Genomic DNA, 27299 nt, shown 5'->3' on the forward strand with positions numbered 1-27299 from the left:
AGACATGGAACAAATGTATTATAAGATTGAAGTAACCACTTGAATATTTTGATTCAATTCAATTTAATGAACATTATGTTTAGAATCTTTTAAAAAGCAAACTCTATGTTAAAAAATATGGGACTAGAAAGCCAAAAAATTAATCTTGCCTACTAAAAAATTACATTCAATAGGGAGATATAGCATGTAAAGTAGTTTGGGTAGAAAGAGCATAAGACTAGATAAAACTGCCAGAAAAGTTTAGGGATTTCCCCCCTCAATTAAAAGACTGATTAGGAGACATCAAAGGTCCCTCTAAATTTAAGGAGTTAATATAATGACCTTAATATAGCCATTGGGTCAAGAAAAAAGGATTCAACCAAAAAGACAAAAGGAAAAAAGGCATGGGCAAAGCTGGGTTGATGTACTTGGCTTAACCTGTAGATCATGTGGATGAGATAAAGAGAAGTAGGAGAAAGCAGCAAAATAAGATAAAATGTCTGGTCATAAGATACATAAGCAATTCTATTTCATTTATATAATCTGTATTTTTGTTCTATATTTATATTTTAATTTTAATATATTACATATATAAAAACTGATTACATTTAAATTGAGAATTTTCCTTATCAACATGTCCCCTCTATGATGGGAATTGATTGCCTAATGTGTAGTACCTAAGGTTAAATCCTGCTCATATATATATATACTAGCTGTGTCATGCTAGGAAAGTACTTAACTTTTCTTAGCTTCAACTTCCTCATCTGTAAAATAGAAATAATAGAACCTATCTCATAAAATTGTTGTGGGAATCAAATGAATTAATCAATGTTAAGAACTTTGCAAATATAAACATTCTGTAAATATTAACTATTATCATTATTACCTTGATAATTTAATTGATAATACCTTTGCTCATAGCAATCTCATACTACTGAATTTGTAAATTCATCAAAAGAAGAGAGGATCAAATTCAGAAATCATTAGAATAGTCTAGTTATTTTGTAGAATAAAGCACTAGGTTTTTTAAAAGTGCCTGGAGCTGGAAAAACACAAAATGGCAAAGAAGCTCTATCTAAGATGGGGATAGGAGTGTTTATATGTGTGTATGTGGGGAGGCAATGTTGGGAGTAGAATCTAGTTCCTACATGAGAGTCAAGTTGCCCAATTGATATAGCTTTCTAGACTCCACACATACCAGGGTGCATATTTCATATACTAAATGCTAGTCATTAAGTAGCCTCTTCATTGGAAATGGTAAATTAAGATCATGTGATTCTTAAAAGAATCTGATTCCGATAGAGAATATAAGATTCTCTAGATTGGATTTGGTCATATAGTGGTTGAGTGTGGGCTGTGGTATATGCTAAACTATTTGTGACAAGCCATAACAAAGAAACAAATAAACATTTTTATTTGCTACATTGATAACAAGAAGAATGGAAAGTGACAGAGCCCAGTATCACAGCCAAAGCTAAGCATGCCCCGCTGTTTCTCTGGACTGATGTTTCTCCTAACTTTATTCCACTTACTCTTATATTCTTAGCCTCAGTTTCCTTATCTTAAAAATGATGACTTTGATTAGATGACCTCTAAGTTCCCTTAAATGATCATATCTTTGATTCCAAAACTTCATTCATTATCTGACTCCCATAAATAACCAAGAAGAATAATGGAAGTTGCAATACAATCAGTTATTAGTAAGTTCAACTTTTCTCCCATACCTTGGGGATAAAGTAAGTAAGTTCTCGACTCATAGGCAGAAAGACCTTGATTGTCCCTCTGACATTATTTAACTATATAATCTTGCACAAATTATTTGATGTTTCTGAGCCTCCATCCCCTCAAATATAAAACAAGGAAAATGACATTTAAAGAATCTACCTCATAGGGCTGTTTTGAGATATAATCTCAAAGAGTTATCCTGGCAGCACCTCAGACAAATTTAGCACCTCTTCCCTATAAAGTGTCCCTTTCTCCCAAATGACATTAAACTAGAACTGAGAAATGAACTTGGAGGTCAGCAGAGAAAGGAAAGAAAGACCTAAGAATTTTCATTTTGCTATTGCACACAGATTATAAATTACAGAGGACTCCCACATACTTCACATTTTTTTCCACACCATTGATCTCATTTTGTAGGAAAGAAAATTAATGTAGAAAAAGGCCATACAGGGTGTTCAGCTATGAAAATGCAATTGACTGGTCAGGTACGTATATCAATTATCTAAAGTAATATACAGGCCATGTCTTTGGAAGTTGACTAGAATCAACTTTGTCTCTCTTTTTCCTAAGAAGTATTAACCTAGGGAATGATGTTGTAAAAAAAAAAATCATTGGCTATATTTGTATTATTAAAAGAGAGATTGTCAGCTTTAGATTTAGGCTTAATTTGGTTGACTCAAGCTCATTTACAAACAGCTAGGTGATGTAGCACATTGAGTATCTGACAAAGCATTAAGAAGTGATGTTATTCAGTCATGTCCTCTTTGCAACCTTGTAGGCCATATACTCCATGGGGTTTTCTTGGCCAAGATATTGGAGTGGTTTGCCATTTCCTTCTCCAATGTATTAAAGCAAATAGAGATTAAATTACATGTCCAGAATAATATAGCTAGTAAATCTGAGACTAGATTTGACATCTGGTCTTCCTGACTCCAGTACCAGAGCTCCATCCACTGAGTTATCTGACTCTTAGGCAAACAGAAATAAAATGACTCAACAAGGTCACACAAAAAGACCAGACTTGAACTCATATCTTTCTGCTTAAAGATCCAGCACTCTATCCACTAAGCCATTTAGCTGGTAGGAGTTAAGAAGACCTGAGTTCATATCTAGCATCACATACTTCCAAGCTTGTTGATGCTGAGCAATTGAGTTAACTACTTTCATTCTCAGCTTTGTCATCAGAGGGAATAATAATAATGGAGATAAGGATAGTCCCTTTCTCCTAGGGTTATTGTGAGGATCAAATGAAATAACATTTATAAAGTGCTTAGTACAATGGTGCATAATTAGTGATATTTAAAAGCTTATTCCTTTCCCCTCCCACTAAAATGAGCAAGTTTGATTATATAAACTCAATGTCTCTTTCCTATCTCATCTTGACCTCTCTAGCCTTTATACCTCCCCATACCCTAAATCTATGATTCTATGAACTTCAATGTAAGTTATATGCATTATAAATTATATGATTAAGTGTTATTTGTCCTTCGTTCTGAAGAGTACTAATGATATCCCATACTGATATTTTAATTATATCTAAACTGGATTTAAGTGAAGCAGAGTTGTACAAAATCATAAATTTTACTATCTCTTCCAGAGTCATTGAAGCCCGTTGAAAAGAAAAAAAATTAGAAATTCCCAGGATGTGGTGGGTGATGTTGACATCTTTGATATCTGACCAAGCTCTGAGCACTCCATAATGCCTGCTTCAGTACCTTCACGAACACTGGAATAATGTCCTTATCTGTGATTCTATATTGATAATCTTCACATGCTCGGAGTAGACATCCCTCTAATACACCAATGGATCTGAACCCTGTTAGTTACCTTCAACTTGGTTTATCCCATCTGCTGAGCTGGTCTTACTGAAGTATGGCTGCTACTCATGCTACAGCTTCTGGAGCCACAGATGAGAGTTGGGAGAAAGGTAGACACCAAAGTTGTATGAGTAACCCTGAAAGGACTTGACAAGTCCTCTAACCAGAGCTGCTAATCCTCCATGAACAACACATACACTAAGTGCATAGAAGTTAAATATGATGGAGTTGAAGAAAAGAAAATGATAATAATAGTTTACATTGATATAGTTTTTTTGTCCTCCTTTTGTTCTATAAAGTAGGTTATGTAAAATTATTACATGCATTTTATAGATAAAGAACCTAGTTTTAAGAAAAATAAAATAATTTAAGACCAAAAAGCTAGCTACTATTAGGACCAGGGCTGAAATTCAGGTTTTCTGACACAAGTCTCAGAAACTTACTAGCTTTATGTTCCTGGACAAGTCATTCTGTCTGCTTCCATTTCTTTATCTCTAAATTGGACATAATAATAACAACTACCTCACAAAGTTTAGTGAAGTTAAAATGATATAATATTTGTAAAGCACTGTGCAACTTGAAAGTCCTCTCTAAATGCCAACTGCTATTGTTATTGTTGTTATTGTTATTGCTCCCACAATATCAGGCTGCTTATGTATAATTTCATTTCTAGCTGAAGCAATGATGGAAGGTTATGTAGGGAAGGGATCCTCTTTAAAGGATTTGAGTTAGTGGGGGTATTGATCAAGTCTGTTCTAGATAGGAAGGACACATATGCAAATATACCATGGCTAGAGAGAGGAAGGAGGGACTGGTTTTTTGTTGTTGTTGTTGTTTTTTATAAGATGAGTTCTACTTCTGGGAGCTCAGATGGCAGAGTAAGGAACAACTCCAGATGACCCCAAGAAACCAACAACTCCTCAAAACTAATCCTGGAGCATGGAAACCAACCGAAGACAGGATGAAGCAGTGCTTCAGACTAGAACAGCACTGAAGGAAAGCAAAGAAGTAACGGGAGAATGCAGTCCAGCAAGCTGGGCTGGAACTTGGGTCAAATATAGGGCAAGAGAGAGGAGAAAGATATAGTCTAGTTCAGTCTTGCCTTAGTATGGGAAGAAGGGAAACCAGTGTGATATAGAGCAGGTGGAAGTGGGAGAAACACACACAGGACAGCATAGATTTGCTTTTTAAAACCTGAAGTTATATACTCATCCACATTTCAATTCATGATCATTCTACTTGCTAGTATGAGATGATCATGGGTCAGGAAAAAAGGAAAAACTAGATGCTCCACAAATACTTTTCTATGGAAATATCTTACATGATCTACCAAAGCCCAGAAAAAACAGAAATCTATATAAACACATATTTCAGGTTAATTTGTGGTACAGCCAATGGTTGAACCAGACCATGTCCATTGTTTCTTTTTCATTTTTCTTTTTCCCATGCTTTTTGGGGTTCAGCTGTGATTAGGAAAGGATGAAATCTGAGATCCTATCAGTATGCTTCATGTAATAAATGTGTTTTGCTACAGCCCTGGTTAAATTTTCTTCTGGCCTATTCGGACCCAGTGCTTAGAATATCTAAAAGACAAGCCAAGGCCCCAGGCAACCCCTGATTTTAAGGCTTTGGTTTGGCAATTACCCAAGAGCCAATGGCAGGTTTGGTATGGATGAGGAACTAAAACAAAACAAAACAAAACAAAAAAACCCACCAGGAAATCAAGCCAGTTCTCCATTTCTTTTTGTGGGTTCGGTGCTCTATTAGACTAGGCAGCATTTCCCTTTGCTTTTTACTTTGGTCATTTATCTCTGAGCCTGAGCAGCACTTACAGTCATTTTCTCTTCCACTAATAAAAAGGAAACACCCAACAAAATAAATAGCAGAAATAAGACTTTAAAAGCAACCATTGGACAAATAGTGAAAGTATAGGTGTCTCAGCCTGAATCTGACTCTCACTTTACTTAATCACATTGGTTAGCATAAGGTTTTAAGTTTTGTTTTTTTTTTAAAGTCAGATCTATTAATTTTTAAAAGAAACAGTAATGCCAATTGTATGAAGGATTTCATTAAGTTTCCCTTTTACTTCTGTGTTAGAAGTAACACAGAAATATAGAACATAGAAATATATCATGATATATAGACAAAGGAAAGTAGCCAAGAGGAAACAAAGAAACTTTGTGTAGTTTTCTCAGTCATGACCTCTAGTTATTATGCTGCTTATAATCCCTAATTTCTTCAAACTGTATAACTTAATCAATATAGAGACTCACACTTGAATATAGCATGCACATACAATAGTATTAAAAAGACGGCTCTGTATGATTCTGCTTGGTAAGGCCAAATTTGATCCTCAGACAGGTGGAAAGGAATCATTATCATTCATGAAAAAAGACCTTAGGGAGGTATTCAGGTGAAAGTGACTCTTAGAGCAGGGGTTTTTGCTTTCTTGGGGCACTTGTCATGACCCTCATCATCCTCACATATGTGCTTTGGATTTTAAGTCCACTGGCTGGAGTGAATTACCACCAATCAAACTGGGGAAAAAAAATATGGAGTGAGCTTCAGTCAGCCTGAAAAGAGCATGACATCTCCAATTTCTATTCTCTTATATGATAAAATGATAGGTATTCCACAAAAAAATGAGAATAGGAGTAATATTTTATGAAAGCCCCATCCCTAATTTTTTTTTATCATGGACAGAAAAATAAATACCAGAATAAAAATTATATCAATTAATTATATGATTAATTTATAAATATGTATGTTTGTATATTTACTGTAAGTGAATACATGAAAGAATGGAACAATGAATAGAAAGCCAGCTTTGGAGTCAAGGAGATTTACTTTCAGATTTTATCTACAATATTTACCAAATGTGGAAGGTGGGCACCTCTTAGAACCACAGGAAAATCTCTAAGACTATAAATTGCAATTGCCAGCCTTTATTGAAGTCAGTTTTCTATAATGTGTATATTTATTTACCTAAATCTATTTGATTGATTTCACACACTGACAATTCTTCCATTACCAAAGTAATGCCTTAGAGAGTTGCCTGAGGAAATAAGAACTGACATGTATGGTCACATAGTATGTATTAGAGGAGGGACTTGAACTCAGGACTTCTTGATTCTGAGGCCAGCTTTCTAGATCTATTTTGATATTTTGTCTCTCATTGAATTATATCTGCTTATATATGTAAAGTTATAGTTCAAACAGGTCTGTCTACATCATGCTTTCAGATCACTGAAGGGGAACCCCATCACCAGGCACATGATGTGCATCATTTAGCTACATTGCTTTCAAAAGGCAATATATATCACAAGTTTCCACTGATTTGCCACAATGAGCACACACATATTGCTTTAGCTATGAATAAACAACTCCATTTTTGACAAGAATGTCTGAAAAAGAAGCCAAATTTTCTGGTGTAAATTGAGATTGCCATAATTCTCGTGGTTCTGAGTAAAAATGAGTGACTGTAAAATCCATCATTTATATCAGACCATCAGTATCCAGGAAACACATTTTCTAAGTGAGCTGCACTCCAAGAGAGGCTTGTTCCCTGAGATGCCAGAAGGTTTAATCCCCAAATAGATTAAAATGGACAGATGGGTAAAACTGTTGATGATGTTCCCAGAATGGCTGTTTTCATGACATGCTTCAAAGAGAACACAGATGTATATGACCCTTTTTAATTTTCCTCCACTAAGCCTATATGCTTCAGTGAACCAAACATACATAGTTCAGCAGCAGGTCCAAAGATGTCAAGAATCCATGAGCTCTAAAGAGTTCCATTTATGACCACTGAGAGATATAGATCAGGGCAATGAATCCTGAATAAACTCCTTTCAAACTAAATAAACATGTTCTTTTAGAGATTGTGGAAAGCTGTAAATGTCACACATTTTCAATTGTAGTTAATTAATAGAGTTATTTCTAATGATGAATTTGTTTAATGAGTGAGATAAGCCTAGGATGTAAATTTGAAAATGTATTAGTCCCAGTGTCAATTTCTTACTATTCTTTCAAGCTTTCAGTGATCATTTTTTGGAGAACAAAGAGCAAAGCCAATCTATCACTTGGTATGATCAGAATTTGCAGCATTTTTATACTTTTTCCTGGAAAATGCTAGGTTACTCAGGAGTTACAACTTTAAGATATAATTAAATACTATACCTTAGTGGCAGTTAATAAAATATTCATTTTGTAGCCTACCTGCAATCAGTGCCGCTTCTACTTTTAGAGTTATGAATAAGGACTAGAACTGTGATTTGATTGGGCTAGAAAACTCCCAGAGGAGAAATTCCTTCAAACAAAGCAGCTCAGCACTATCCCTGAAACTTATATTCAGACTTGACTAGTTGGAGTAATAGGATCTTTTACTTGATAAATTTGGAGTTACAAGGCTGATATGTATGAAATTTTTTCTTCTTCTTGGATTAAACACTAAAAGCCAATTTCCTCACTGATTCCCTTCAGAACATTTTAATTTTACATATATACACAAGTAAAAATATACATATACATAAATATGCATACATGTATTTTAAAGGACAAGCACTATTGCATTAGAATATTTCTACAAATATTTTAATGTGAAATAATTATACAGTTACATTATTTTATAGAAAAGAAATGGCATTCTTTCTTTGCCAGATGGGTCTACTGTAATGGCAATGTCCAAAGTTAAAAATAATCTTCATAAATGTTAAAAACTAATCATGGGAAGTGCAGCATGATTATATTAAAAAAACCTTAAGCCAAAATGATTTCATATTTACAGAATCTGAATTCCTTGGCTATAGTGACATGGCAGGCTTTGGACTAATTCCTAAAATTATTAATAATTCTAAAAAGAACTGGGAAAGAAATGAAACCCAGACAACCCAGACTAAAATTTCAAAATCATCCTAATTCAGGTCTTTTCTAAATTCAGGTTCTTTCTATGTGTGATTCTAGGATCCCATGTTCGAGAATTTCCATCCCAGCTGCCTGTTTTAGGAAGCATAAAATAATCAGTCCAGAAGGAGCCAAGCTGTCTGCACACTTTTCAAGAAATGAAGCCAATTTCTACTATGAGATGATATTGCTTTCTGGGGAGGAGTATGATCCCTTTCTAATAATTAGGACCCCATTTAACCAAATGGGATCTAATTTGCCTGAAAAAAAAAAAAAAGCTTGTTCCCTTCCTAAAATAACTAATCAGAAAGCAGCAGGTTACTTAACAATAAGATTCCTCCTCTCTTTCTTTCAGCCTCTCTTTGTTTTTAGTATATTTAGATATTTCATATTTCATATCTTTTCAATATATTGGCATTTGGCATTGACATTGATTGATATTTCCACACTAGCAGTCAGTTCTGGAAGAATATCTACTAAGATATAAATATAATATAATCTCTATCAGTGGAGTGAGTACCAACCATTGGTAAATCATAGATATTTAAAATCTTGAAGGATTTTCAATACATGGGTCAATTTGGAATAAAGAGCATATCTCTAATATGATCAGCATCAAAGGAGTATTTGTGGAAATGAGCATTCAAGAAGTGGGGAGTGTTCTAGAAAGCTAACAGAAGACTGTTAGTAACATCTAAGCAAACTCAAAAGCTGTCAACAAAATAACCTGAAGAATATGCCAAAGGGCCAGATGCTCCTACTGGCAGGAGATTCCGGTTTCTTTCACTGTCTTCCAAAAAACAAGGAAAAGCCTACTAGATTGTTGTGGGAAGAAAAGGCACGTTTCCATCACATACTTATCAAACTGACCTTTTGTCAAATTAATTATGGAAAAGATAGGAGAGGCCTTGGGTTAATATTGGGATGGGGTAGAGATTAAACTTTTTTAAGAAGAAACTTTTCTATATATATGAACACATCGTGCCCTAATTTATCATTATGTACATCTCAAAAACAAAAAAGGAAAAAATACAAATTAAGCAAATCTCTACATATGTTAATTGCAGAATATACCAATGTGGAGATCCTATATATAAAGGAAAATAGAAAAGTTAGGTTTTTGTTTTTTTTGGTTCTAAAATATTTGCCAGGAATAGCTACATAATTAAAAACAAAATTGAGTATTTTCTTCATTACCAGGATAACTTTATTAACTGCACTCCAAATATAACATTAATATACTTTTTATGTATTCTTCACAAGTTAGTGTAAATAGGAAAAAATCTTGATTACCATCATTAAAAGTGTCCAAAGATCTTTTAAAACATTAAACTGTTTGACCCCAAAGGAAGCAATGAGGCAGGGGCACTGGAGATGAATACAAGAGCACTACTTCAACTATACAAACACACACAGGAAGCAGCTAGATGGCTCAGTGGATTGAAAGTCAGGCATAGAGATGGAATTTCCTGGGTTCAAATCTGGCCTCACACACTTCCTCATTGGTGAACTTGGGCAAGTTACTTAAACTCCACTTTCTCTCTCTCTCTCTCTCACACACACAGACACACATACACACACACATTTTTATACTATATCTTAAGAATCAATATAGGAACTCTGATTTTTTTTTTCTCTCCTAGTCAGAGCACTATTTCATACTGATGTTTAAGAAAAAATCCTAAGAAAGGAAAAGAAATTCTTTTTTTCTTAAAAAAAAAAAAACACCTTACCTTCCATCTTGGAATCAATACTGTGTATTGGAATCAATATTATATATTGATTCCAAGACAGAAGAGTGGTAAGGGGTAGGCAATGGGGGTTAAGTGATTTGCCCAGGGTCACACAGCTAGGATATGTCTGAGGCCAGATTTAAACCTGGGAACTACCATCTCTAGGCCTGGCTCTCAATCCACTGAGTTACCCAGCTGCCCCCTTCCCTTTTATTTTCTTGAGACAATTCAGTTTGGTGATTTATAACATGCTGCCTAGCACCTAGTGTAACAATAGTTTAAAAGTTAGACTTTGGAGGTAATAGATTTAGAATTTTAAAGTAAATAGAGTTCATTGAACTGTACCTCCTCATTTTACAGATTAGAAAACTGTGATCTGAGATGTTACGTGACCTGTTTAAATCATACAGGTAGAAACTATTAGGATTTGGACTTGAACTATTGTCCAAAAGGTTGTTTTTTCCCCCACTGCATCATACTGCTTTTCTTATTGTGTATTGACCCTCCTCCCTATCTTATAAATAAAGAAATTGAGGTCCAGAGGAAATGAATGATTTGGCTGCTATCACCTCACAAGTAAGTTGCGGGGCTAGGGCTCAATCTTCTAACTACAAGTCCAATAATCTTTCTAGTACACAACAATAATATTTTCTAAGTAAATTCACTTATGTGATTGGTTACTATTACTATTGGCTTTGAAATGGAACCATTTATATATATTTGGACATGGCCATTGTGAGAAATTGTTTACTCAACCATATATATTGATTTAAAAAGGTCTAGTTTTCCTCCCTTCTGGGTAAAGTAAGAAGAGAAAACTGAAATTTTTTCATTAAAAATAGTTTTAAAAATTAAAAGAATTACCCTTGCTGTCAAGGGCACATGGAATACAGATGTATCTTTCTAGAATTATTACACATTAGTGCCCTTAATATATTCTGTAGTCCAGCCAAAATCATCTACTTTTTGTCCCTAATATGTAACACATCTCCCAATCTATGTTTTTTGTTTGTTTGTTTGTTTGCTTCTGATTTTTTATAGGCTATTCCCCATGTCTAGAATGCATTCAGAAATCACTTAGTTCTCTTTGATCTTACACCTCTTAGAATCTTTAGTCTCCTTCAAAGTTCAATGCAAGTGCCACCTCCCACATAAATGTTATCTTGATAAATGCCTAATAAACTATAACTCAGGTAATGAACTATATCCAATTTTTGTGGAATATTTGCAAATGTTGTTTCCTTAATGATGGTGTTGATTTAGGAGTGGTTCTTGGAAAAGTCCTTAAGGAGATTAATTGTCTATTTACTATCTATTACCTTTGATTTTTTGACCTTGGTATTTATTCTTGTGGTTTATTTTGAGATAGTGTTGCAAAAGAGAAAGATTGTTAGATTTGAGAGTCAGAGGACCAGAATTCAAATTCCAACTGGAGGAGAACTTGCTATTTTATCTTTGAGACCTCAGACTATCACATTCTCTCTCTGAGCTTTAATGTCCTCATCTTTAAAATAGTGATATTAGACAAGGTGACATGTAGGCTTTCTTCTTGATTCAAATTTTAGGATATAGTAAGAATACAAATGTAATGCAAAAAATAAACATTTATTATGTTTTTACTATGTGGCAGATATTATACTAAGCAATAAAGATATAAAAACTAAAGCAAAATGGTTCCTGCCTTAAAGGAGTTTACATTAGATCTTAGGAAACAACAAATATTCCAATGCATTAAATAAAAGTAAGGGAATTTGTTTTTTGTTTACCTTGGAGAGGATGGGATGAGAGGGACTAGCAGCAGTAGGTGGACAGATGCTTTACTATTACTAGTTCCAATAGTTTTATATTCTTATTTTTTTTCTGTTCACTATTATTAGATATGTACACAAAATATTCTCATTTAGGAGCAAATTGGGTTAGATAGTCTCTGAGACTCCTTCCAACCTTACATTTCTGAATCTCTGAGTTTTTGAGAGAGAAAATATTCAGACATTAATTTTAAACCATTTTGTATAATAGAATCAATGAGTTCAGGGCAATGTTTCTGGTCAACACATTATATCAAGAGAAATCTTTATGAAACCAAGCAATGTTTATATCAAGAATAGAAATATCATACTTTTATATCATTTTTGAGTAAAGAGAGAATTGTGCATAGAAATTCACTTTAGGCCTAGTTCTGTCTGACATTCTTTCTGTCAAACATCAAAGGTTACTAAACAAACCAGATCACAGATAATGAGAAAGACAAGAACTGGAAAAAGATTTCATATTATTGCACAAGAAAAGTGTAACAGTTCTTTCACATTCTCGCCAAATTTCTAATCAGATATGAAGTGAAACACTCTTGGGGCAAGAGACTACCTTTGCAGGTTAGTGAATCAGAGACTACCACCTCCCCTACTTGACTCTGAGAGAGTTTGTATTATCTATTCTTTGCATCTCCCTTTCCAGACTAAGATGCTCTGCATACAGTGGGCATTTCAATTTTATCAATTCAGTAAAAATGTATTAAAGAATTACTATGTATAAGGCATGATGTATGCTATGTTCTGGGGATAGAGCCCTGTGTGTGCTAGGCACTGTGTGTGCTAGGCTCTAGGGATTCAAAGATGAAATGGAAATCAATCTCTGTCTTTAAAGAGCTCATTTTCCCCATAGATGTTATTCAATAAATGTTTGTTGAACTAGATTAAATTAGAAAAGAAATTCAAAGTAAATACCATAGAATTTATAACATAGTATGGTCTGAGGTTTTTGTGAAACTGGATTCCGAGAACTTTTTAAAATGAACACTGAATTACTTCGTGGGCAAAAAAAAGAAATAATATGGTAGTTGTACTCCATCATTCCTTCCCTTACCATCGGATCCCAGCCAATGGCCATGACAAAGTAGAAGGTCAATTCCTCTTTGATTTCTGAGACAGGATGGTGGTTTAAAGGGGTTGTTGGTAGCAGTGACCTTTGCCACCGTAGGATTTACTTTGTATGCCTAGGGGTCAAAATCACTTCATAAACAAACCAAAATAAAGGAGTAGAGAGATGCAACACTGAGCTGGAAGGATCACAAAACACAGGATTCTTGACTTAGAAATGGAAAAACCTGAGAGGTTATCTAGTCCAAACCTCTTATTTTATAAATGAGACACAAAAAAAAATAAAATCACTTTCATAAAGTTATACAAGTAAAGTAGAAGAGCACAGATTTGAACTGAGGACTTCCAAATATATCTAATGCTCTCATCAATGTGGGAGGTAGTCTCTCAATTGGAAGCAAAATCAAATTTAGAATCTAAGGTCCAATACAAGATAAATGAGAAGTAAGGTTTGGAATATGGAATGCTATACTTATCTCCTAGACAAATAGAGGGATATCAATCTAGACACTAGAAATATGTATTTCAATTTTGTTACTCTTAATTTGTGGGTGCATATGTATGTTTTTTTTCCCCTAACTGTGCATAGGTGTATCTGTTTTTTAGTGCCTCCTGAAGTCAACTTAGTTGGAGAGCTCTCATTGTGGCCACTGTCAATATTCTCCATGGCAATGGCCAACTCCACATGGCTTCAGCCAGCAAACTAATTCTTATACTATATCTGAAAAAATCTTTTAGAAGCTATTTATAAAACATACAAAACTATTTAAGAAAACTGCATACAAAAATTTCTGACCTTCAATAGACAATTTTAAAAAATAACACTTTAACAAGGTTAAACGTATGTTGGAGGGTACATGAAATGAAGAATGTTTATTGGACACATGAAGAAAAGAAGATTTACATGGGTGAAAACTTCATTGGATCAACATAGTAATCCATCTGTCTTGGACAGCTGCTCATGTCAACCACAAACAGAGTCAGGAGCACTATGTCAGCTAATGATGAGAGGCAGATCATCTGAAAATGGAAATCAAAAAATCTGGCAGGGTAGAAATATGAGATGTTTTATTCTACCTTACAAAGTTAAGATTCTATTACATATGGGCTTTTTGAATAAGGGGAAGAAAGAATGTAAATTACTAGGATACAGAATGAGACAAAGATAAGCATTAAGATAATGGAAGATAATGTGAATGGTACCAGTCTACTTATTAAAATCCAAGTTTATGGACTGGGATATTCTTCCAGGTATAACATATGGCTTAGAGACATGATCTCTCATCAAGAAAATGGAATAAAACTTGTCATCATAGACAGATTGTAGGGGGAAAATTAATGGAGATGGGCATATTCTGAGATAAGAACAACAAGTACTGTTACATTTGGGGTGCTCTAAAATCTTTAGTAGCATGTGTTCTGTTCCCTGGATTATTTCCATATGTCTAGTACAACTGAGAAAAGTCTGATATTGGAAATTGGAGCTGTGAAGCAGTTTTCACTGTCAACTAACAGTTTGGAATTTTTTATTCCAAATGGATAAAGGATGGACATGTGAATTTGATTGTTCTGTGTACTAAACACAAATGTACTTTAGACCCCAAGATATCTTTATGGAGTTTGAAAATTTTATCAAGATTCATTCATTGGCTTTGGTGTCAAGACACTTGGTCATTCAGGTAGAAGTCAGATGATTAAGTGATACACAGATAAGGGAGACTCAAAATAATGTCAGTGATATTTTCTTGACTATTTCAAAATTTATTTCCTAATTCATAAGTATTCTTGATCTATGGTTTGATCTCAAATTTGTCTCATTTGAAGATTTCCCTCAGAGTGAGAAATTTTTCTCCCAAACATTTATGTTCTTTCATTTTTGATTATTTCTGTATTCTTCGAATAAGCCAGATTCTTCCCTTAAAATTCAGAGATATCAACAGACATATTAAATGTCAGAAAACAAAATTCTCATCACCTTTCCAATTCCTAAAGCACCTGAGTTTTTAGAATGACCTCTGAAGAATTATTAAATCTTTTTCCTATCAAGAATGGTTCTTTTTGTATGTTTCTAGTGCTTAGAAGGTTAAGGAAAGAAAAGTGTGTGATATTGGAGAAACACTATATCTATAGTTTCTCTTCTTTGTTCTTCACTGCTTTCTCTTTATCACTTTTTCATCTTTTTCACTTATATCTTTTTTCACCTTTTCCTCTAACATTTTCATAGAAGGTATTAAATACTTTTCATTCATATATTTATTAAGATGGACAGGGTAGGTATAAAGGTATGGGAGTGATCTTACATGCTAACTCTTAGACAGTTTGTGGTGTGTTATTGGAAAGCAATGAAAGGAATCACCGTCAATAGCTTTGCTAGTTTTTATCCTAATACCATTTGGAAGATTCTCTCTTCTCCCTTCTTTTCCTAAAGCAGTAAAATAAAGTGATGTTTAGTTTGGAATACACAATCTAACTTGCAGAACTTCTAACTCTCCATCCCTTTAATGCAACCTGTCATCACCCAATTTTAACAAAATAGCATGATATAAAATAAGTCCATATAAATCACCAGCCTTTTAATATATTAGTGGCATAGTCCTATAAGAAGAGATAGAAAGAGATACTTAATTTAAAATAACCACAGATAGAATAAAATACCTGGAAATATGCTTACTAAAACAAACCAAAGAACTACATCAACACAATTGTAAAACACTTTTTATACCAATAGAGTCAGAGCTGAGCAAATAGATACCTATTCCTATTAATTGTCCATGGATGGGCAGTCAATATAATTAAAATGACAATCCTACTTAAACTAATTTATTTATTCAATATCATCACAATTAAATCACCAAAAACTATTTGAGTTAAAAAAAATAGAAAAATTCATATGGAAGAATAAAAGACCAAAAATATCAGAGGGATGAATAAAAATGTCAAGGGAGGTCTAGCAGTGCCAGATTATAAATTGTATTGTGAAGTAGTAATTATCAAACTTATCTGATACTGGCTAAGAAATAGAAAAGTAGAATAGTAGAACAGAATAGACATACAACAAACAGAGTAAAATATTATAGTAATGTGGGATTTGATAAAAGTCATACATCCAGGATTCTGGTAAAATAAATTACTGTTTGAAAAAAATGCTGTGATAAACTAGAAACTGGTTTGGCAGAAACTGTATAGATCAATATTTTAAACCATTCACTAAGTGAAGATAAAAATGGATACATGATCTAGATATAAAAGGAGATTCCATAAATAAATTATAAGAACAGTGAAGGAACATATTACTTATCAGATTTATGGATGGGAGAGGAATTTATGAGTCAACAAGAGATAGACAACATTGCAAAATGGATAATTGTGAATACATTAAATTGAATTTTTTTGTACAAATTAAATAAATGCTGCCAGGAATAGTATGAAAGCTGAAAATTGGGGGGGGGATGTTTATAGTCAGCCTTTCAGAAAGAGGTCTCATCAAAAATATATAGTGAACTTTGTCAAGTTTATAAGCATAAAAGCCATCCCTCAATTGATAAATGGACAACAGGTATAAAGAGAAAATTTTCAGATGAAAAAATAAAAGTCTCCAGTTTACTACTAATTGTAGAAATGCACATTAAAACCATTCTAATATATCTCCTCATCACCACCAGACTGTTTAAAATATTAGAAGGGCAAAGTCACAAATGTTGGATGGGATGTGGAAGATAATGCACTCTTTATTTTTCAAACCCTTACCTTCCTGTCTTGGAATCAATACTGTGTTGGTTCCAAGGCAGAAGAGTGGTAAGGGATAGGCAATGGGGGCTAAGTGACTTGCCCGGGGTCACACAGCTGGGAAGTGTCTGAGGCCAAATTTGAACCTAGGACCTACCATCTCTAGGCCTGACTCTCAGTCCACAGAGCTACCCAACTGCCCTCAAGATAACGCACTCTGGATGGAGTTGTGAATTGATCCAACCATTTTGGAGAGCAATTTGGAATTATACCACAGTGATAAAACTGTGCATATACCCTTAGACCCAGCAATACTGTGTCCAGGTCTCTTGCCCAAGAAGATTAGGGAAAGAGGAAAAGAATCCATATATTCCAAAATATTTATGGCAGTACTCTTTGTCATAGCAAATAATTAGAAACTGAGGGAATGACCATCAGCTGGGGAATGGCTAAACAAATTGTGCAAAAAGTGATAGAATAATAGGATGTCATAAGAAACTATGAACAAACTGATTCTTAAGAAACCTGGAAATAACTAAAGGAGTTAATGAACAGTGGAATGGGTAGAACCAGGAGAACATTATACACAGCTTTTATAGCCACAGAACTAATGCTAGAAGAAAAAACTGAGAATGTTACCTCCAGAAAATAAACAGAAAGATAAAACATGAAAGACTTAATTTATATAAATACATTGACTTCCAAGACAATATCCTATGTGATAAAGAGAGGGTGAGGGAACAGTTGGCACACTAATAGACATGATCTATTATCTATGTAAGAAAAAAGTAATTTAAATATAAGAGATCTGTGATTTCATTTGTGTAATATCTTCTTTTTCTTTGCATATGGGAATGCTTTATGTTTGGATTTATAAACATTTGGAACAATAAAAAGTCCTGTCCTTTAATTTTCTATAAGAGCAGCAAAATAGCATATGTTTTCTGAGTCATGTATAGTTTAACAAAGTACAACCTCAACAAGGTGACCTTTTCTTCTAAAGGGTCCTAATTTTCATTTTTCATGATGTCAAGTATCCACCAAAAGATTATTGACTATGTACAGGGTCTGTGCTATATAGCCAACAGATGGCTTATTTGGAATGGAGAGAAATATCATCAAATAACAAAGAGAAATTAGGAGTAAATAGGAAATTAAATATGTTCTTGGGAGTATAAGTGATGATCAAGGGGTTTCAACCCAGTGATTTGCAGCTTGATATTTAGCCTGTAGCAACTTCTCACTGTTTTAGGGAAACCTTAATATTAACAAGGCTGTGCTCACACCATGCAATACATTTAACTCTCATTGTCTTTACAATTTCATTTGCCAAACATCATAATTTGTCTAAGATCCTAAATTGCAAGATGGACAAATAATGTTCATTTTCTCTATGGAAATAACATCATTTGTTTAGTTCATCTTTCTCCATTCCAATTCAAGTAAACAAAATTTTGTGAGCACTTAATACATGAGAGTCACTGGGAATAATAATAATAAAAACAGACTGAAAAATGACACAGTCTCTCCTAACCTCAAGGAGCTGATATTTTACCAAGAAAGGGGTATGGCACATGAGCAAATAAATATGATAAAAAGTAGAATGCAGGCATCATAGACAAAGGCAAAAGAAAGCTTCAGGCAAAGGGCTTTAATGAAATTTAAAGTAAGAGAGATCTCTTTCAGCAATCAGAAAAGACTTTATGGACGAAGTAATATCCAAGTTGGACTAGGCAAACATTTTAGTAGGCAAACATGGGCAAGAGTTCAAACTTAAAGAAGTAGGTTTCAGTTACCATAATACGTGCTATAAGTAAAATGAAGCTCAGACTGTGTGAAGACAAAACAAATTAACTTTAAATGCAAAGCAACTCTGATGGAACAATTCAGTCAGTAAAAATTCAATCACCCTTTAGAATATCTAGGAACTTTCTTATTGTTAGGCTATTTCTATGACATTTGAATTTCTTAGAATTATTTTTTAAATTGATTACAGGTTTCACAAACATGATGAACATGGAAATATGCATTGTATAATAACACGTATACAATCTATATCATTTTATATGTTGTCTTATTGAAGGGGGAAGGATGGGAGGGAGGAAAAGAACATGGATCACAAATTGTAAGGAATATTTTCTGATTAAATATTAGTGAAAATTGTATCAATATGTAATCTGAAAAAAATAAATAAAAAATTTCATCTTCCTGAAAAAAAATGTACTTGAGAACTCAGAATTTAGACCCACCATTTGTCAAACAGTTCAAGAAATATTTTTTATCTCTAAAAAAACTTTAAGAATGTAAAATTCACATGAAAGCAGTTTAAGTTTGATGGTATACTCAAATTTTGGTCTCTAACAAGAAATATGGGAAAACATTTTTCCTGTTTCAATGTAGAGGTATAAATAGATGCAAATAGTGTTACACTTTTTTATATGTTGGTTGGTTTTTCTGAACTGTTTTTTTTTCATTTTTTGATTCTTTGTAATAAGAGTTTGCATCTGAGGAGAGAGGGAAGGGAAACATTGAGAAACATAATGTAGGTAATATAAGAATAAGAATAAAATACTTGTATCACAAACATATTATGTGTAACTACTATATTTTTATGTTTATATGTCTACATTCAGTGTAGTAGGAAGACACAAAGTCAAGCTTCTTCCCGTTGGGCCACATGTTTGTTATGTGATGACAGACAAGTTATTTAAATTTTATGAGCTTTAGTTTTTAAAAACTGTATGCAGTAATATATAATTTACCTGTCAGATATAGTTACTGTGATTTCATAGACTTTATAGAAATAATTAGTGGTTAGTGATTATTATTGATTAAGTAAAATATGAGCTCTTTCTTCATGGTTACTCTAGATCATTGGTTCTCAACCTTTCTAATGTCGTGACCCCGCAATACAGTTCCTCATGTTGCAGTGACCCCAAACCAAAAAATTATTTTGGTGGCTACTTCAAAACTGTAATCTTGCTACAGTTATGATTCGGAATGTAAATACCTGATATGCATTATGTATTCTCATTGTTACAAATTGAGAGGTTGAGAACTGCTGCTCTAGATTGATATATCTTCAACTATTGCACTCAATTAGAATTGTATTCTTCCTTTGTTATTTAAAAAAAAACTAGTTTTCATGAAATACAATGACCCCAGCATTGCATGTAACTAAAATAATAATGTATGGTACATCTAATCAAGTTCACTCCATTCTACCTACTAAGCAATTCAGAGATAATCAGAGAAGCTTGGGATTGGAAGGCATCTCAGAGGCCATGTAGTTCAACTGATATCTCAGTAAGAATTTATAAAATACCAAAAATTCGTCACCCAGATTATGCTTAAAACAAGACTTCCAGTAAGAGGGAACCAATGACCTCTTTAGGCAACACATTCCACTTTTGGAAGGTTCTACTAGGTATGAAAGTTTTCTTTTCCTGAGCCTAAATATAACTTGTTTAACTTATTATTCCTAGTCTTGCCATTATGGCCAAGCATAAAAACTTAAATCCCTATTTTTTGAATCAGTCTTTAAATACTTAAAAACAGATATTATAACTCTCCCTAAATTTTCTATTCTTATGGTAAAGCAAAAGATGACAGAGTTATGGATTTAGAACTATAAGGGAACTTGAAGCCATCTACAACCACTTCATTTCACACATTAACTGAAGCTAAGAAAGGTTGCATGTCTTTCCTGAGGTGATATGGGTAGCAAGTAGCAGAATTGAGATTCAAACTCACCTGTTCTGATTATAAATCTTATTCTGTTTTTGATAAATTTCACTGCTTCCAAATACACAGTTCCTTCAACTAATGTTCATATATTATGAAATCAAGATTGCTAGCACCTACTCACCATTCTCTGGACTAGTTTGAGTAAGGCCAAGGAATATGAAATAGGTATATAGGATATATACCTTGGATAAACTCTTAAGTTACTTTTCTTAACTTACTACGTAATCTTTTTGAAGAAACTGTACTACAACAGATTGTGTTTCCAATAATATTGTTATTAGGCAATAATGCAAATCTGAACTAAACAAATCAGTAGTGAAGCAATAGTCATGTTCCTTGTTTCAGACTAATGTATGATTGAAATTGTTACTGTTAAGCTATATGGCATTTGACTTCAAGAAGTGCTTCATCATCAATGGATTTCAAATGGCATTTTATCATTCTACTGTCACTTCTCAGAAGGTAAAGGCAACTAATCAATGATTTTATGGTGTGTTATTTACCCCCAAACAAAAAAAACATAGTTTTCATTTGCATATTTCAAAATTATATATATATATATATACATATATATAAAGGTGTTTTGAAATAGTTGACTAAATCCCAGAAGGAATTTGGTAGACAATTTTATTTTAAAAACAACTCCCTCAGGATGTGAGAAGACAGTGATGGTGAACTGGTTTAACTATTCTGAGAATAAAAATTGGAAGTATTCCCAAAAGGCTATAAAATTGTGCATACTCATTGAATGAGTAATACTACTACAAGGTCTATTGTTACAAATAAAAGAGTGGTTGGCATAAACTGTAACAGATAAAAGAGTGGTTGCCTTAAACTGTGACTGCAAAGATATGTTTTTTATATTAAAAATAAAGTGGTCGCCAGGGAAAAATTCCCAAATATGAAATATACCCAAGTCAGCTGGGTTTTTATGGAGATTTTAATTAATGCAAATAAGGAATTAATGAGAGAGAGAGAGAGAGAGAGAGAGAGAGAGAGAGAGAGAGAGAGAGAGAGAGAGAGAGAGAGAGAGAGAGAGAGAGAGAGAGAGAGAGAGAGAGAGAAAGAGGAAATAATGAGAAAGGGGCTAGGCCAGCCTAGGCTTTAAGCCTTAGGAGAGAGATCAGTCAGTCTTTAATCCACTCACCACAAGATCTGTCCCAAGCAAGATTCTAGTGTTCAGAGAGACCCAGCTACTCCAACTAGTCCGAGCTCCAATTCAGCTTTGGCAAACTGACTTTTTAGAGGCCTTTTCTGACTTCCTTTAAAAGAGAATTTTCTCCTATGTCACCTATGTCACTAAGTTCTCACATCTACCAATCACCATAGATGTTTTCCAAAGGACAGACCATTCTTAATTCACACCTGAGTAGACTAAACTTTTGAGTAATTCACACCTGAGTAGACTAAACTTTTGAGTAAGTTCGCACCTCTTTGCCCCTTAGAAGTTTGCAAGTTGCTTGACCTTCATAGGTACTTAGCACCTTCCTAAAAATAGACTTAGCTTAAGGCTTTTGCTTCACTATAAGTATGAGTTAAGTACTTTTCATTGTTCAGTAAAGAGTTTACAACTTTATCTTCCCCTAAAGTATGCTTAAGTATGGATGGAGTAGAGTTCTCACATTCCTGATCAAGTACCTTCATTGTTTAAAATGGGGAATGGTCTTAACCAAATCTTCTGAAGTAGGGTCTGAGAATTTTTAAGACTCACACTATATCTCAAAGAGATCAAAGGAAAGTGATAAGGACCCATAGTAATCAAAAATATTTATAGCAGTGCTTCTTGTGTGGGCAAAGAATTGGAAATTGAAGAATTACACATCAATTGGGGAATGATTAGACAGGTCTTGGTACATGATTCTGATAAAGTACTGTCATACTATAAGAAATAGCCAACAGGGTGGCTTCAGCAAAAAAGAAAATAACCCATATAAAATACCAAAAATTCGTCACCCAGACTAGATAAAATAGGAAAAATGCTTTAAAAGTACAAGCAGCAAGAAATAAACAGAAAAATTGTTATACTATCCCATTTTAATATAACTGAAATCATATTGGATATGGGGTCAAATATATTGGGATCAAATAACAACTTTCCTATTAATTATCCCTGTAGTCTTAGACAAGTCATATAACATCTCTGAGTCTTAGTTTCTCTATAAGCAAAATAAAAGACTTATATCATATATGTCCTAAGGTTCCTTCCAGCTTTCAATTCTATCATTCCATCAATATGACATGCCCTCATCCACATTCATAGAGCAATGTATATTGTTTTGTATGTGGCACCTGGAAGAATCATTTGCTATGATACAAAGGCAGTCATACAGCAAATGAAATTGGCAAGGCTTTCAGTGTGAACTCCAATCACAAGTACTTGGCACTCAACTCTGTTCTTTCTCATTCACCAAAGAATGATAGTTTCCCAGCTGAGAGGAAAGCTAAGGTCAAGATATCTATTTTTAAAAACCCACTCAGCTTTTTGATGAAGCCTCTAATGGAAAATATTATGGCTACCATTGCTGCCCTGGAAAGGCAGTTGAGGGATGGATCTTAGTGTAGGTTAAATCAGCCAAGCACCAGAAAAAGAGAGCATTTTGAGTATATTTTAGTTTATTCCTTCAGTCATCAGGAAAGCATGGGGGAATATGGGGAAAGTGAAAGTGGAAGACAAGAAATGCAATGAAGAGGGTATTGGATACCAGAACATGTGTGCCATTATTAATTACAGATATGTTTTGCTATGGCAGATTGATGTTGTAATAATCTCCAAATTGCATAGTTATCCTTGAAGAATGTACTAAAGTTCCATCTCTCCCAGAAATTCTTCCCAGACTCCCCCCCCCCCTACAAATGTTTTATTCTTTCTACAGTTACTATAATTAGGTGACAACACAATGCTTATGTTCCTATGGAAAAAAGACTTAGAGGACCTGCTTTGTGCTATTCATGCTTATTCTTGACTCTTAGGAAACATAACCTGTTTCAAATAGAAGATGATGGGGAATCATTCATAAGGACTTTGTCTTAAATAATATATACATTTTAAATGTATTTCAAACTTCCAAGAAGTTGTACATCTTGATTAGAATTCATTTCTAACTCTTATTTCCTTCTCCTTCCTTCCTCTCATTTTTTTCTTCTCCCTTTCACTTTCCTCTTCCTCCCTTCTTGCTTCTTCCCTCTTATACTATTTATTGACAATATACTATTTATAATACATCATATTAGGTTCCCAAGGGCTGAATGATATGTACAAAAATTACAAGCTTTTTTTCTTTGAAAAAGCAATAATTTAAATAGGCATTCACTGCTACTATATTTTAAATTAACTTAAAATGGTTTTCATCAGAGTAAAGTGGTGGAAAGGAAATAATGGTTTAGTCTACTTAAATTCCATCATTCAGGAGCTTTGTGATTGTGGGCATATCCATCAGCCTCTGAACCTCAAGTACCTCTTTTGGAAGTTGGCTGATGATCTCTGTATTAACAACTCCAAGGAGTCATTGTGAGGATCTTATGAAATACTATGTATATGAAATCATTGGCAACTACAAAGTACTAGATAAGGGTAATCTATTATATATCACATAACAAGAGCTTATTCAATTGAATTCATTATATAAAGTATTGCCTTGGATTAACTTGGATTAAATGGTTATGTATCAGAAGTGTCATGGAAGTACAATGCTAAAGAAACATAGTTTGTTTTGTTTTTTTAAGAACCTTTAACATCTGTCTTAGAATCAATACCATACATTGGTTTCAAGACAGAAGAATAGTAAGGACTAGGCAATAGGGCTCAAGTGACTTACCCAGGGTCACATAGCTAGGAAGTGTCTGAGGTCAGATTTGAACCCACTCAGCTTCCTAGCTGTCCCTCTCTTTTCCCATTTTTCACAACTTTAATAGAATATCCTAACTATTCTGTACAAATTGAGAACACCATATATTATTAAGTTACAAATATGAATTGTTTTAACTAGCTATAGGCTTAGTCACAAAACCTACCCACCCAAGAGCTCTGAAAACAGTGTGAAACCAGGGAATAAGAGGTTGAGAGAGCAAAGAGGAGAGGCAACACCTCCATGGAGACCTGCAGGTATCCACTCTGGGCTCCAACCTCACCTCCTCCAGGGCCCCGGTCTCAGTTCTGTGCTTTCCAGAGCCTCCTGTAGGGAGGGACCCAAAGCTAGCCCCACCTCTGGGGGTCTGGTTGCTAGATCTTTAGTCACACAAACATGATTTCTAGAATAAGCTGAAGCTCCACTGAGTTTGGCAGGACTATGCCATAACTGAAACTTCTAATATAGGTATATTAAGAAAACTTCCATCAAAGTTTTCATTCTTGTTCCCAAACTAGTTATTTGATACTTTGCTTTATTTTTTTTTTCATGGTTTCAAATACTATTCTAATGTTCTATGTGAAAATTAGAAACAAAGAATTTCTTTGTCCCAGCTCAGATACTTATTATCTGGGTGGCCCTGGGAAAGTTACTTAAACAGAGACAGTTTTCCTATATTGATAAACATTTATTAAATACTTATTACAAGGCAGTCTAAATGCCAAGGATACAAAAAGGAGAAAAAGACAGTTCTTAACTTTTTCTAATGGGAATAGTAGAACTTTATATCTGAGAGTTGTTTTGCAGATCAGCTGGTATAATATATGCAAAGAACTTTTCAAACCTTGAAGTGCCATAAAAATGTTGTTATGGTATGTATTGTGGTAAAGATGAAAGATATCTATTAAAATGGCCTATTCTCTGTTTCTTTCTTCAGAGGACCATTAAGGTATTGAAATAAATGACACAATTGGGGGTCAAGGGTCCTGAGTGGGGCTACAATCAGAGATACACCAGGTCAAGCAGAGATCCAGGGCTATAAGGAGAGAAGGGTTTGAGAAAGGGAGAAAATCTGGAACTCAAAATTAAAAAAAATAATTATATGTAATTCTAAAAATTACTGGCACATTCCTAGATATAATGAACACTGAAGAGCAACTGTCCAGAAGGTGAAGCCTAGTTCCCTTTATTCCCACTCCAGTGCCAAAGTCATTTACTAGAATGAAAGAAAATCTAAATTATGTTTCCCTGAATGGATATATCTCAGCCTCAGTACAACTAAGACCAAAATTTCAGGCAATATTAGATATTTTATAAAAACATGTGTGTCTTTAGATATCTTTATATTTTTGTTTACTCCACACAGGTGCTAGTTTCTTTATATATTCATCGGTGTCATCCTTTGGTGAAACTAAGCCCCAAAGACTCCCTCCTCCTATCATTGCTTTAAATCATTCTCATCTTAGAAAAATCAGGCAGAGCACTTGTCATGGATTTATCTGCCTAAACAGAGTTTTAGGTCTCATATATCTCTAGAGATTGGAAAGCTTTCTGCTGAGGATATCTTTATCACTGTATTTATTAAACCATGAATTTCTAGAGGTGGTCTGAAATTGATCAATTCAAGATATTTAGGAGAATAAAAATTCAATTCTTCTGTGAAATAAAAATAACAAAAATCATGGATGTATTCTTTGTGCAACATATAATTATCACAAATGGAAGCATTAAAACAGCATGTCAATTAGACATCTCTATTTGAAAGAAGTAATATTCATCCCCATACTAATAAATCCTTGACTTTTTAATATAACAAATTATCCATGAAGAATACTCTTATCAATTTCTCTTTCTCAGTAATATTTAATTTTTATAGATATAAAATATGAATTATGTAAAGGTACAAAACTGCAATTTAAAAACTAAATTATAAAAAAATTATTTCTTCTATTTTAGAACACTTCATCTGTTGTTCAGTTGTTTTCAATCATGTCTGACTCTTTTTGACCTCAAATGGAATTTTTTTGACAAAGATCCTGGGATTGTTTTCTATTTCCTTCTCCAGATAATTTTATAGATGAGAAAACAGAGGCAAAAGTAGCTAAATGATTTTCCACGGGTCACACAGCTTTTAAGTATGTAAGGTCAGATTCAAAGTTTTGAAGAGGATTCTTTCTGACTTGGCCTAGTACTGTATCCACTGTGCTCTCTAGTTGCCCTCAAAGAATCCACAGACAAACATTACTGGGGAGAGGTAATGATCTTAGTCAAAAATACTGTTAAGTTTTATTGACATTTGCTCTACTCAATGATACAAATGCTGATAGATCTGGGAATATGTGCAATGCTGTTCCCTTAAGATTTTTTTTTTATTTTCAACATGATATAAATCACAGAGAAATGAATAGTCTATACAAGTCCCAGTTCCAATTCTAAATTCTAATACTTCTTGTTCCTTTCTACAAAATGGAAATGTCCTTTATAAGAATGGTATGAGCCTTTTTAGAACTATTAGAAAGTCAGTATTGCAGACCTATTTAGTGGTCACTTTGGTATGTAAATATAATAATTTATTTAACTTTTCTAGGTAATTTTGTCCAGTATAACGAGGGTATATATATATATATATATATATATGTATATATATATATATATGTGCGTGTAATATCTAGATCATTATGAATGATTTACATTTGTTTATTAATGACATCTCAAATAATTAATGATTTTATATGATTTCTGTTTGTCATCATGGGGTTTCTCTGTTTAATTTCATAAAAGCATTTAAAAGAAAGTAGAATATATAGTGAAGTGCAATGCCACATTGGAAAATATTCATTTAAATGAAACAGCTCCTAATAATAGCTCAAAGCCTTTAAAGATTGTTTCTGTCATAAAGTGGAAAATTCACTACAAAAGTCAAATGAGTTCTCTTGATAAGGACCACTC

General features: G+C 33.7%; 1 protein-coding gene across 1 annotated transcript in view; it reads right to left on the bottom strand.

The window, feature by feature from the left end:
- The window catches only part of MACROD2 (mono-ADP ribosylhydrolase 2), a 2426984-nt gene that overhangs the window by 590550 nt on the left and 1809135 nt on the right, over positions 1-27299 (bottom strand). The window lies entirely within an intron of this gene.

Source organism: Monodelphis domestica, chromosome 1 (assembly GCF_027887165.1).
Source record: "Monodelphis domestica isolate mMonDom1 chromosome 1, mMonDom1.pri, whole genome shotgun sequence".
Classification (NCBI taxonomy): Eukaryota; Metazoa; Chordata; class Mammalia; order Didelphimorphia; family Didelphidae; genus Monodelphis; species Monodelphis domestica.